The sequence below is a fragment of the Lotus japonicus genome, chromosome 5 (assembly GCF_012489685.1).
Source record: "Lotus japonicus ecotype B-129 chromosome 5, LjGifu_v1.2".
NCBI lineage: Eukaryota > Viridiplantae > Streptophyta > Magnoliopsida > Fabales > Fabaceae > Lotus > Lotus japonicus.
Window position 1 is genome coordinate 42,119,097 of NC_080045.1, and position 14,472 is coordinate 42,133,568.

General features: G+C 40.7%; 1 pseudogene; it reads left to right on the plus strand.

The window, feature by feature from the left end:
• The window catches only part of LOC130719573 (uncharacterized), a 49,000-nt pseudogene that overhangs the window by 6,758 nt on the left and 27,770 nt on the right, over nt 1–14,472 (plus strand).

Genomic DNA, 14,472 nt, shown 5'->3' on the forward strand with positions numbered 1-14,472 from the left:
GGATGTGGAGGTGAAGACATCACCAACAACAGTCTTCAGATTCTCTGTGCAGCCTGCCTTAGTCAGATCCTCTATCAATTTGCTTTCCAGAAAGAGGTCTGAGAGCAATCTTCCAAAAGGAATGTATCTGATTGCAGACTTTGGAGAAGCAGTTGTTCTGGATTTCTTGATGCACTCTTTGAGATAAGAGAACAGGAAGAAAGGAAAACAGATCTTCTTGCGGTCCTGAATGAAGAATAACATCACTTTCTGACAGAAATTGATGTAGTCTGGAGAGCTTCCCTTTGGCCTTTGATTGATGCAGTGCAGCAGAATCTTGTGCCAAATCCTCAGCTTAGGATGAAGTTCTACCACTTTGCAGTCAGTCTTGCCTGGCTTCCAGTTTGTGTAGAGAGCTTGATTAACAACTTCTTTGGTCTTGGGTTTCACCTTTGATTTCGACAGTTGGAATCTGTAGCCTGTGCCAGTATTTTCACCCAGAAGATCAACAATCGATTTCTCCGTGATGATAATTCTTCTTCCAGCAATGTAGGAGACTACTTTACCAACTTGATGTAGACTGGACCACGAATCCTGTTGAAGTATTCTTCCCAGCCTTGAGCTTTTACTTCAGGATGAAGATCAAACCCATTTGCAGCAATGTTGTCTAGATCAAATCTCCATTCAGCAAGAACCTGGAGTTCATTAGGAGAGTAGACACATGTAACAACACAACCCCTTTGTGCAAGAGGAATCATCTGCCCTGTAGCTTGAGCTTCTGGTTGATTTCTCTGAGTTGTGGAGCTCGATTGACTGGTAATCTGACCTACTACCATGACAAGAAATCTCCTTCCGTCAACAGTTTCACCTCTGTTAGATTTCACCATCTCTGAAACGGTTGAAGGTTTGGGTAGAAAGAAAGAGGATGAATGAAGAGAGAGAGAGATCGTGGGGATTAAGGGTTTTGCAAACCGAAGAGAGAGAGAGTAAAGCAGTAAGTGATGGAGAACGTGTGTGTATAGTAGGTTTTTGAAAATAACCGTTGTTGATTAAAAAGCAAAGTAAAATCAACGGTTAAAAATTAAAGACATTATAGCAATAGTTAATACACATATCACACGATGGAGAGAAGCACATCAACGCTCATTAAGACAGACTGTTAGCACGGGCACAAGGAACGATGTATCATAGCTACTGACACACGTTTACTGTCTCAGCTTCAGAGTGAGCACCAATGGGTACTTATCCTCTGATGGAGTTACCTTCTGAACTAGACATCTTCTGATAAAGAAACATCATAGTCAGAGGTTCTGATCCATCTTCATACTGGACAAAAGTCCATATTCAGATTTTTCAGAATGAAATTAAATCTATCCTCTGCTAAGGGCTTTGCAAAGATATCTGCCCATTGATGGTCAGTATCAACAAACTTCAGAAGAAGTACGCCCTTCTGAACATAATCTCTAATAAAATGATACTTTACCTCAATGTGTTTTGCCCTTGAGTGTAAGATAGGATTCTTACTTAGTGAGATTGCAGCAGTGTTATGACAATAGATTAGGATGTTGCTCTCAAGGATTTGATAATCCTCCAGCTGATGTTTCATCCAGAGCATCTGAGTGCTGCAAATTGCGGATGAGATATATTCTGCCTGTGCAGTGGATAGTGCAATGGTTGATTGCCTCTTGCTTGCCCATGAGACTAAGTTACTTCCCAAAAATTGACAATTTTCAGAAGTGTTTTTTCTCTCTGTTCTATCTCCAGCATAATCAGTATCACAGTAACCTGAAAGCTTATACTCTGATGTTTTCTTATACATCAAGCCAAGGTTAGTGGTTCCTTTCAGATATCTCAGGATCCTCTTAACAGCAGTTAAGTGGGTTTCCCTCGGATCTGATTGGAAACGAGCACATAGATGAACACTAAACAGAATATCTGGCCTAGATGCAGTTAAGTATAGAAGTGATCCTATCATACCACGATAGAGCTTCTGACAAACTTTACCACTTGCATCTTCCTTTTCCAGGATGCATGTAGGATGCATTGGAGTCTTAGCAATTGTAGATTCTGTCATGTTGAACTTCTTCAGAAGTTCTTTAGTGTACTTGCTCTGATGGATGTACGTTCCTTCTGGTGTTTGATCAACTTGTATACCCAGAAAGTACTTGAGTTCTCCCATCATACTCATTTTAAATTCAGCTTGCATCATCTCAGAAAATTCTTTGCATAGAGATTGATTAGCAGATCCAAATATAATATCATCAACATAAATTTGCACAATTAAGATATCATCTTTGTAAGTTTTGCAAAAGAGAGTTGTATCTACTTTACCCCTTACAAACTCATTTTCCAGAAGGAATGAATTGAGTCTCTCATACCATGCTCTGGAAGCTTGCTTCAGACCATAGAGAGATTTCTTCAATTTGAAAAGATGGTCAGGGTTCTTCTCATCTTCAAAACCTGGGGGTTGATGAACATAGACTTTCTCTAAGATGTAACCATTTAGGAAAGCACTCTTAACATCCATCTGATGAAGAGTTATGTTGTGATTCACTGAGAATGAGATAAGTAGTCTGATAGCTTCCAGTCTTGCTACTGGAGCAAAAGTTTCAGTATAGTCTATTCCTTCCTGCTGACTGTAGCCTTGAGCAACTAGCATTGCCTTGTTTCTGACTACATCTCCTTTCTCATTTAGCTTCGTTTCTGAAAACCCATTTGGTTCCAATCACATGAACGCTTTGAGGTTTCTTCACTAGGCTCCAAACATCATTCTTGGAAAATTGATTCAGTTCTTCTTCCATAGCCAGAATCCAGTCCTTGTCTTGAAGAGCTTCATCAATTGACTTAGGTTCAATTAAGGACACCAATCCTTTCAGACTGAACAAAGTCTCTTCAGAGGGTCTGAAGGATGATCTGGTTCTGACTGGTTCATCTTTGTTCCCCAGAATCAATTCCTTAGGATGAGACGCAGTGATTCTGCTCTTCTTCTGAGGCTGTGAATCAGAGGGACCAGCTTCTTCTGGTTCATCTTGAAGGTATGAAAAACGGTAGAAGGGGGGGGGGTTTGAATAACGTTTTCAAAATAAAACTTCCACCTTAAAGATTTTAACAAATCTTTCGAGAACTAAGTGCTTAAGATAAGAGATAGAAAAGCACACAAGGATTTTTATCCTGGTTCACTTGATAAATCCCTCAAGCTAATCCAGTCCACCCGTTAAGGTGATTTCTTCCTTCTTAGAATGAAGGCAATCCACTAATCAGGTAAGTGTTACAACTGCACTTGAAACCTACAAGTGACTAACAATTACATTGACTTAGCTCACACTAAGATTCACTCTCTTAGTCTTCTCTAGGATCCGATCAAACTTGATCTCCTAAAGGTAACTAAACAACTGTTTAAAAAGGAATGTTTACAAAGGATTTGCTTCTGAAAAGCTAATAGTAAACACAATGAATTCAGATGAAAGAATGCTTAGAAGGTTTTGAATATAGCTTGCGCGTGTGTAATTCTTCCCACCGCATCTTTCAATCTTCAGCCTCTATTTATACTCCAAGGATTCTGGTTTGAACGTTGCATGGAAATGCTACCGTTGGAGGGCAGTTCTGGAAATTCCAGCTTCTGTTGTTGCTGAGAATGTTAGGTAGGTCGTCAGGATAGTACATTTGCTTTTATACTTGGATAGTGACTTGATCTTTAAACCTAGGAGACTTCTGATCAGGGGAATGCTTCATGTTGGAACTTGTGAAGCCAGTTGATCAGAGTCAGAGGGAAGCACAGATCCTCTGACCGTTGTATCTTCTGATTCTGAACTCAGAGGGAATTACATGGTCTTCAGAGTCATCTTGCTTCTGGACATCAGAGTTTCCACTTTTCAGCTTCTGGATCTTCAGAGTCTTCTACACCTTCAGAGCATCTGAACCTTCAGAGTGTCTGGGTTGTCAGAACGTCTGGATCTTCAGAACTTCAAGTGACTGAGTCCATATTAGAGCTTGTGTGACTTCAGATCTTCTGAAGCGTTTCTACTGTTCAGAGTGAACATAGATGTTGCGAAAGCGTTGCTTGGGTCACTCTTTATGCACAGTGCTTCTGATTTGTGTGAGATTGAATTGAGGTCAGAGCCTGTAAATAGCACACTCAGAAAAACACGTTAGAGTACCATAATTGTTCATACTAAAATGTTAACTTGTAATCATCAAAACATAGAGTTGTACTACTCGATCAAAACTTGATCTTACAATCTCCCCCTTTTTGATGATGACAAAACTAAGTATTTTGATGAACAATTCTTAAATAATAAACTGAATTCACTCAGAGTTTAGAGATATAGAATAAGACTTATCCTGATGTGAATAGTTTATTTTGCTCATTTTGAATCCAAGTCACAGCTTGATTCTGAGCATAGCTCCCCCTGAATCAAGACTTAATGAAAACGTTAGAAATGTCTAGATTCTGAGCTAAATAATGTAAGAGTTCAGAGTGAAGGCGCATGACATAGATGAAATAAAATAATCAGAGTCAAATAGAATCACTTCAGAGGAAGTGAAATGTATTCCTTATATTTGCCCAGTGACACATCTATGGTCATAAAAGTGGAACTCTTAAATTCTCCAAAATAAATCACACTTACACATCAAAAACTAGATGTACTCCCCCCTTTTTGTCATAAGAAAAAAGTATGGGGTGTGAAAAACTCAGCTTGAAGTACAAAGTACTCCCCCTCAGAGAAGGTCTGAGTAAAAAGATGGAGAAATAGATGCTGTAGGAATGAGAGTTACGCGAATTAAGGAAGGGAGTTAATGCAAAAGAAGAATGTTTGCCACCGGCCACGGGAGTAAAGAGAAGCTTCAGTTACCAAGAACTTAACCTCGAGAAACTGTAGGAGCAATAACTTCCAAGGAGAGAATGAAGGTTACATAAAGCGATTTAGAAGAGGGTAAGCTTCACAACTCGATCAACACATTAAAAGGAAATGGCATCATACATGGTTGCACTGGAAGAGCTCAGAAGGAATGCCTTCGAGGAAGACATGTTCCTTAACATCCGGCACCCTGAGGGTACACGAACGATACACGAACTGACGAAGGCACTGCTTGATGAGGACCTTTGTCCAGAGCTGGAGAAGGATCTGAAAGAATTCCTTGCCTTTGTGGAGGAAATTCAGGAACTCAGCCAGCTTGAGCTGAGGTTGCTGGAAGAGAAAGAAGCTATGGAAAAGAGACTCAAGACGACAGAAGATAGTCTGGAGAGGAATGAGCTAAACGTCAACCTCAACAACATCCAGTATTCATTGGATCGGCTGGAGAAAGAGAGGGTAGAGCAGCGCCAAGAATGCAGAAGAATGAGGAAGGATCCTCCATTCTAGATTTTAGGGAAAAAGAAATGTATGATGTAAAAGCATAATTGATATGAATAAAGAAAAGAAAGTTTGCAATCACAAAGTTATAGATATATATATGTATGTGCAATGATAAACGACAACCAACAAAGCATAGCAAATAATGCAAATTAAACAAAATAAAGTAGAATTAAAATTAAATTAAATTAAGAAGGAAAACGAAAGAAATCCTAAGACTAAGGCTTGTCAGAGCGACGCAGAAGTTCTTGAAGAATTTGCTTCATGTCCATCAGCAGAGTCTCATGAGAATTGAGACGTTGTTCCATGATATCAAGTCTGGAAGAACTTGACTGTGTAGAACTAGAAGGAGCATTCTGAGCAGATTTATGAGCTGGAGTGGAATCAGAAGCAGCAGGAGTAAAAACTACTGGTGCAAGAGCTTGACATCTAAGAGCTTCAGCTTCAGCTTCAAGTCTCTCAGCTTCTAATCTTGCACGTTCAGCTTGTGCAGCTGCTTGACGTGCAACTTCTTCTGCTTGCTCTTTCTTTCTTCTGGCCTCTTCAACAGCTTCAAGTAGCTTATTTCTTTGCTGTTGTTCATGCAGAGCCACTCTTCTTGTAAACCGCTGCCTAGCAGCCTCAATCCTCTGATCCCTTTCTGTAGTAAGATGACTCATCATAACAGGAACCTGAGCTACTAACCAAGTACTCAAACGATTCTATTCTTCAGCAACAGAGTCAGCATTCTCACTCAGGTCAGTGTGACCTTGCACATTGCGTAGCATCAATGAAGCTTCATGATTAAAAATACTGATGCACTCAGAAAGAGAGGTTGGCCTGAGGTATGTGTAGGGAACAATGGAGATATTGGTTTCAGGAGAGGTTGGGTGGTTGCTGCTGTTTGCCTCAGAGGCACCTTGAGGAGAGCCAATATCAAAAGTTTGGACATTTGGTTCAGAGGCTCCAAGGTTTGGTTCAGAGGTTTCAACCAGAGGATGTGGTGATCTAACCGAAGAGTGGTTAGACACAGAGTTTTCTGGTTCTGGTTGAATGAGCTCTTGATGAACTGGGTCAGGTTGGACTTGTTGGACTAAAGTGTCTGCTTCATGCAAGGGGTCAGCCTGGATAGGATCATCTGGGTCAACTAGACGTTCTGGTCTAGGTCTAGGGTATCTCATAGGGCTTGGTACTGTGAGGTAGTACTCTGGAACGACAGACACTTTTTCTTTCCTAACTTCCATAAATTTACGAAGTGACTCAGAGTTGTTGGAAGGTGAGGAATCAGCAACATTGATAGGGAATGATACAGGAGTAGAAGCAGTTGAGGAATCTGTATCAGTGGTTCTAACAACCGGACGTTCTGAGGCTCTAGGGGCAGAGTGATCAGACGTTCTGGGTTCAGGTTCTGGTTGTTCAAGGTCTGGTTGTTCAGGAATGATGGGTTCAGAGGTTAATGGGTTGTATTGGATGGTAATGGGTGAGGTTGGTTCAGAGGGACGTGGAGTCTGAAGCATATTCCACAGAGGGGCTTCTTCTTAGGAAGGTTGAAAAAATGAAGACCTTGGGGAATTAGGTGGAGATGTGGTTTGGGCAGCTGGTTGAGACTCTGGGATAGGGGTGAGTTGGGTGGCTGTGCGGTTAAGAAGAGTAGAGATGGGGAGTGCATCAATTGAATTTAAATCATCATCAAATTCAATGACAGCAGACTTACTTAATGTACGCACGGCAGACCGAGTCACTCTGGCAGAAGTCTCCATTCTGATGACTGCAGCAGCAGGTTCCACACGTGTAGGCTTCTCCACAATTCTGACTTGTTTCTTCTTCTTCTTGGGAGGAGAAGGACCATCTTCATTATCACCATCATCACCATCATCAGGCTTGGTGGTTTCATCATGCTTCCTCTTAGGCTTGTCAGCCTTCTTCTTCTTCTTCAGAGGAACATCAAACTCCTCAGAAGATTCCTCCAAGACCATTTTCCTCTGAACTTTCCTCTTGGGAGGAGAGTCAAACTCTGGAGCGGGTGGCAATCGTCTGAAGAACTCATCTACATCAACCTCAAACCCTTGTTGCTTCAGGTCATCAATGTAGCACAAAATAGCTTCTAGGTTGTCTGCTTGGGTCCACAGAGGGAAATCATTCAGAGGCACCCTTCTTTGTCTTACTTCATCAGAAGTATCTTCATGAGCAGGGGCTATCTTCTTCTTGACCAATCCCATCTTCTTCAAAGATGTGGCTGTGAAGTCATCACTAACAATTGTAGACAGATCCTCTGTGCATCCTGCCTTGATCAGATCTTCTACAAATTTACTCTCAATGAAGAGATCTGAAAGCAGTCTCCCAAAGGGGATGTACTTGATGGCAGACTTGATGGATGCAGTGGTTCTGGACTTCCTGATGCATTCTTTCAGGTAAGAGAACAAGAAGAAAGGAAGGCAAATCTTCCTCTTATCCTGAATGAAGAATAGCATTGCCTTCTGGCAGAAGTTGATGTAATCAGGAGAGCTACCCTTTGGCCTCTGATTGATGCAGTGAAGCAGAATCTTGTGCCAGATTCTGAGCTTGGGATGAAGATCCACCACCTTGTAGTCGCTCTTGCCAGGTTTGTAGGTGGTGTAAAGAGCCTTGTTGGTTTCATCCTTGGTTCTGGGTTTCAACTTCGATTCTGTCAGTTGGAATCTATACCCAGTTCCAGTGTTTGCACCCAGCAGATTCACAATAGACTTCTCAGTGATGATTATCCTCCTTCCAGCAATGTAGGAGACCACTTGTGTATCATCACAGTCCGCGTGTTTCCAGAATTCCTTGACCAATTTGTCATAAATTGGACCTCTAAGCCTGTTGAAATACTCTTCCCATCCCTGAGCTTGAACTTAAGGACGCAGGTCATACCCATTTGCAGCTATATTATCCAGGTCGAATCTCCATTCAGTAAGCACTTGGAGTTATTCCGGAGCATAAACGCAGTGAACGACACAGCCCCGTTCTGTAATTGGAATCATCTTCTCTGAAGCTTGACCTTGATTTGGATTTTCAGGACCCAATTGGCCTGTAGCTTAACCTACTACCATATGAGGAAACCTGGTTGCATCTGCAGCTTCGTTTCTGGTTTGTCTCACCATCGTGAAGTTGGTTGAAGGTTTTGGGTTGAAGGAGAAGGATGAATAGAGAGAGAGAGAGAGAGATCGTGGGTAGGAGGTTTTGAAAAACTGAAGAGAGAGAAGGTAAAACCGTAAGTGTAGGGGAACGTGTGTGTATAGTGGGTTTTGACAAATAACCGTTGTTGATTCAAAAAGCAATTTAAAATCAACGGTTAAAAATTAAAGATAAGACAGTAACAGTAAATACACCTATCACACGCAGGAGAGAAGCACATCAACACTCATTACAACTGACTGACAGCACGGGCACAAGGAACTATGTATCATAGATACTGACACACGTTTACTGTCTCAGCTTCAGAGTTAGCACCAATGGGTACATAAACTCTGATAGAGTTCCCTTCTGGACTAGACATCTTCTGATGAAGAAGCATCGTAGTCAGAGGTTCTGATCCATCTTCATGCTGGACAAAAGTCCATATTCAAATTTTTCAGAATGAAATTAAATCTATCCTCTGCTAAGGGCTTTGTAAAGATATCTGCCCATTGATGGTCAGTATCAACAAACTTCAGAAGAAGTACGCCCTTCTGTACATAATCTCTAATAAAGTGATACTTTACCTCAATGTGCTTTGCCCTTGAATGTAAGATAGGATTCTTACTCAATGAAATTGCAGTAATGTTATCACAATAGATTGAGATATTGCTCTCAAGGATTTGATAATCCTCCAGCTGATGTTTCATCCAGAGCATCTGAGTGCTGCATATTGCTGCTGAGATATATTCTGCCTCTGCAGTAGATAGTGCAATGGTTGATTGCCTCTTGCTTGCCCATGAGACTAAGTTGCTTCCCAGAAATTGACAATTTCCAGAAGTGCTTTTTCTCTCTGTTCTATCTCCAGCATAATCAGCATCACAATAACCTGAAAGCTTATACTCTGATGTTTTCTTATACATCAAGCCAAGGTTAGTGGTGCCTTTCAGATACCTTAGGATCCTCTTAACAGCAGTTAAGTGGGTTTCCCTTGGATCTGATTGGAAACGAGCACATAAATGAACACTGAACAATATATCTGGCTAGATGCAGTTAAGTATAGAAGTGATCCTGTCATACCACGATAGAGCTTCTGACAAACTTTACCACTTGCATCTTCTTTCTCCAGAATGCATGTAGGATGCATTGGAGTCTTGGCCACTGTAGAATCCAGCATATTGAACTTCTTCAGAAGTTCTTTAGTGTATTTGCTCTGATGGATATATTTTCCTTCTGGTGTTTGATCAACTTGTATTCCCAGAAAGTACTTGAGTTCTCCCATCATACTCATCTCAAATTCAGCCTGCATCATCTCAGAAAATTCTTTGCATAGAGATTGATTAGCAGAACCAAATATAATATCATCAACATAAATTTGCACAATTAAGATATCATCTTTGTAAGTTTTGAAAAAGAGAGTTGTATCTACTTTACCCCTTACAAACTTATTCTCCAGAAGGAATGAGCTGAGTCTCTCATACCATGCTCTGGGAGCTTGCTTCAGACCATAGAGTGATTTCTTCAACTTGAAAACATGGTCCGGGTTCTTCTCATCCTCAAAACCTGGGGGTTGATGAACGTAGACTTCCTCTGATATGTATCCATTTAGGAAGGCACTCTTAACATCCATCTGATGTAGAATTATGTTGTGATTAACTGAGAAGGAGATCAACAGTCTGATTGCTTCTAGTCTTGCTACTGGAGCAAATGTTTCTGTGTAGTCTATTCCTTCCTGCTGGCTGTAGCCTTGAGCAACTAGCCTTGCCTTGTTTCTGACTACATCTCCTTTCTCATTCAACTTGTTTCTGAACACCAATTTTGTTCCAATTACATGGACACTTTGAGGCTTCTTCACTAGGCTCCAAACATCATTCTTGGAAAATTGATTCAATTCTTCTTCCATGGCCAGAATCCAGTCCTTGTCCTGAAAAGCTTCATCAATTGACTTGGGTTCAATTAAGGACACCAATCCTTTCAGACTAAGCAGGGTCTCTTCAGAGGGTCTGAAGGCTGATCTGGTTCTGATTGGTTCGTCTTTGTTGCCCAGAATCAGTTCCTTAGGATGAGCTGCAGTGATTCTGCTCTTCTTTAGAATTTGTGAATCAGAGGGACCAGCTTCTTCTGGTTCATCTTCCTCTGGCTCAGCTTCCTCTGGCTCAGCTTCCTCTGGAGCTTTGCCTTTGTCAGAAACACTTATACTTAAATCTGCAAATTTCTCAACTAGCTTTGACTGGTCAGAGTCAAGCTTATCATCAAATCTAACATGAATAGATTATTCAATTGTTTTAGCATCAGTATTATAAAATCTAAAACATTTAGATCTCTTAGAGTAACCAAGTAATAGACATTAAGAAGACTTAGCATCAAATTTATGCAATCTATCCTTAGTATTAAGAACATAACAAACACAACCAAAAGGATGAAAGTAAGAAATGTTGGGTTTTATGTTCTTCCACAATTCATAGGGAGTCTTATTCAGAATTGGTCTCACAGAGATTCTGTTCTGAATGTAACACGCTGTGTTTACTGCCTCTGCCCAAAAGTGCTTAGCCATGCCAGTTTCTTGGAGCATGGTTCTAGCCATCTCCTGAAGAGTTTTGTTCTTCTTCTCAACAACACCATTTTGTTGAGGAGTTATGGGACAAGAGAAATCATGTGCAATTCCATAGGAATCAAACAGACTCTCAAACTTGTCATTCTCAAACTCTCCACCATGGTCACTTCTGACACGCACAATCCTACAAGCCTTCTCGTTTTGCACTTGGGCTATGAAGGTAGAGAACACAGCATGAGACTTATCCTTGCGGGTTAGCAACTTTACCCATGTCCAGCGGCTATAGTCGTCAACAATGACCATCCCATATCTCTTGCCACCTATAGACTCAATTTTCACTGGTCCAAATAGGTCGATATGCAGAAGTTCCAACGACCTTGAGGTTGAGACAACATTCTTTGCCTTGAAAGGGACTTTTGTGAATTTGCCTTTCTGACATGCTTCACAAAGAGCGTCTGAAGAGAACTTCAGAGTGGGCAAACCCCTGACAAGGTTTAGCTTGCTCAGCTGAGAAATCTTTCTCATACTGGCATGCCCTAACCGTCTATGCCATACCCATTGCTCTTCATTAACAAACAGAAGGCACTTCACATTCTGAGCCTCCAACTCAGATAATCTGATCTTATAAATGTTGTTCTTCCTCTTGCTGTTAAATAGAACAGAGCCATCGATCTGACTTACAGCCCTGCAAGACTTTTGATTGAAGATAACATCATAACCCTTGTCAGCTAATTGACTTATAGACAATAAGTTATGAGTTAAGCCGTCTACCAATAAAACATTGTCAATGCATGGACTACTATCTACACAAATAGTACCAGTACCAACAATTTTACCCTTTTCGTTGTCACCAAAGCCAACTTCGCCTCCAGGCTTAAGTTTTAGCTCTTGGAACATACGTCTTTCTCCCGTCATGTGACGCGAGCATCCACTGTCCAGATACCATGACTGGTGTTTCAGTGGAGCTATCAAGGATATCTGCAACATAGATAATCTTATCCTTAGGTACCCACTTTCTGGGTCCTCTCTTGTTAGTTACCTCAGAGGTTCTGATCACCTTGGGTTTCTCAACATGGTAATGTAAAGGAATTTTTGCATGATATTTAGACATGGAGAAAGATCCCTTTTTAAGAGGAGGTTTAGCAACTTCAGCAGGTAAATGATCAGGCAATATGGTACCAGAGGGAACAAAGCATTCATACAAAGATTTAGCTTTAAGCATAGAGGGCTCATTTCTAATTGGTTTAGAATAGCCAATGCCATGCATTCCATTTCTGCTTACGCCATAGATCATTGAAGCCATTAAACTTTTATCTACGCTTTTAGGCAGAAATCTTTGAAAAGATTTTTCATACTTAGATTCATGCTTACTATCAGAGACATCGCAAGCAATAACTTCTTCTAACTTAGCAATTTGTTTCTTAAGCACAGAGTTAGAATTCACTAAAGCATGGTTATCATTTTTCAAATCAGAAATGATTTTCTCATGTTCAGAAGGAGTCTTAGGAACAGCAGATAAGTTCTTTTTCATCTTCTTATGCTTAGACAATAAAGAGTTATACTTATCCATGATATCAAACAAAGCATGTTTTAGTTCAGAGGTTGAGAAAGAAGCGAATACCTCATTTTCATCGTCTGAGTTAGGATCTCCTTCTGATTCTGAGTCAGAGTCAACAACATCCTTTGACTCTGCTCCTTTGTCTTTGACAATGGCCATGAGTCCTTGGACTTCACCATCAGAGTCAACATCCTCTGACTCTGATTCATCAAAAGTCACAATCAGACTTTTCTTGGTCTTGAAGTGCTTCTTTGGCCTCTTGTCCTTCTTCAACTTTGGACAGTCACTTTTGTAGTGCCCTGATTCTTTGCACTCAAAGCATGTGACTTCCTTAATTGAGGACTTCTTCTGACCTGAGGATTCAGACTTTCCTTTGGCCTTTCCAGAGCCTTTGTACTTGCTCTGCCTGTGCTTCTAGATACGGTTGAGTCTTTTAGAGATCAGAGTCAGCTCATCTTCATCAGAATCTTCTGATGCTTCTTCAGATTCTTCTGCTTCAGCTTGAAGAGCTTTTGACTTCTATGCTTTAGCCTCCTCAGATTTGGATTTTAAGGCTATTGACTTCTTCCTCAGATCTTGCATCTCTGAGCGCTTCAGCTCATGACACTTCAGTATGCTGATGAGTTCTTCTAAACTCATACGCTCAACATCTCTCGTAAGCTCTATTGAAGTCACCAAGGGCATCCAGCTTTCAGGAAGACTTTTGATGACCCTTATGACATGGTCTTTTGTTGTGTAGCTCTTGTTGAGAGGTCGTATTCCAGCTACAAGCAACTGAAATCTGGAAAACATTTCTTCAATGGACTCGTTTGGCTCCATGATGAAGGATTCATACTTTTGGATCAAAGACAATGCCTTTGATTCTTTGACTTTCTTGTTTCCTTCATGAAACATCTTCAGGGATTCAAAGATGCCTTTTGCATACTCACGATCTGTAATCTTCTGGTACTCTTCATAAGAGATAGCACTTAGAAGAATTGCTCTAGCTTTGTGATGTTGTGAGTAAAGCTTCTTTTGATCTGCAGTCATCTCTGACCTTAGGATCTTCTTGCCTTCTTCATCAGTTGGACGCTCATAGCCATCCACAATAATATCCCAGAGATCTGCATCAAAGCCCAGAAAGAAACTTTCAAGTCTATCTTTCCAATATTCGAACCTTTGACCGTCGAACATGGGAGGCTTTGCATTGTAACCATCTTTTTGAGTTTCACTGGTGGTAGCCATTGATTTTCACACCGGCCCGGATCACTGAACACTGTTAGGTGTGGTAATCAGAACTTGCGCTCTGATACCAATTGAAGGTATGAAAAACGGTAGAAGGGGGGGTTTGAATAACGTTTTCAAAATAAAACTTCCACCTTAAAGATTTTAACAAATCTTTCGAGAACTAAGTGCTTAAGATAAGAGATAGAAAAGCACACAAGGATTTTTATCCTGGTTCACTTGATAAATCCCTCAAGCTAATCCAGTCCACCCGTTAAGGTGATTTCTTCCTTCTTAGAATGAAGGCAATCCACTAATCAGGTAAGTGTTACAACTGCACTTGAAACCTACAAGTGACTAACAATTACACTGACTTAGCTCACACTAAGATTCACTCTCTTAGTCTTCTCTAGGATCCGATCAAACTTGATCTCCTAAAGGTAACTAACCAACTGTTTAAAAAGGAATGTTTACAAAGGATTTGCTTCTGAAAAGCTAATAGTAAACACAATGAATTCAGATGAAAGAATGCTTAGAATGTTTTGAATATAGCTTGCACGTGTGTACTTCTTCCCACCGCATCTTTCAATCTTCAGCCTTTATTTATACTCCAAGGATTAGGGTTTGAACAATGCATGGAAATGCTACCGTTGGAGGGCAGTTCTGGAAATTCCAGCTTCTGCTGTGGCTGAGAATGTTAGGTAGGTCAT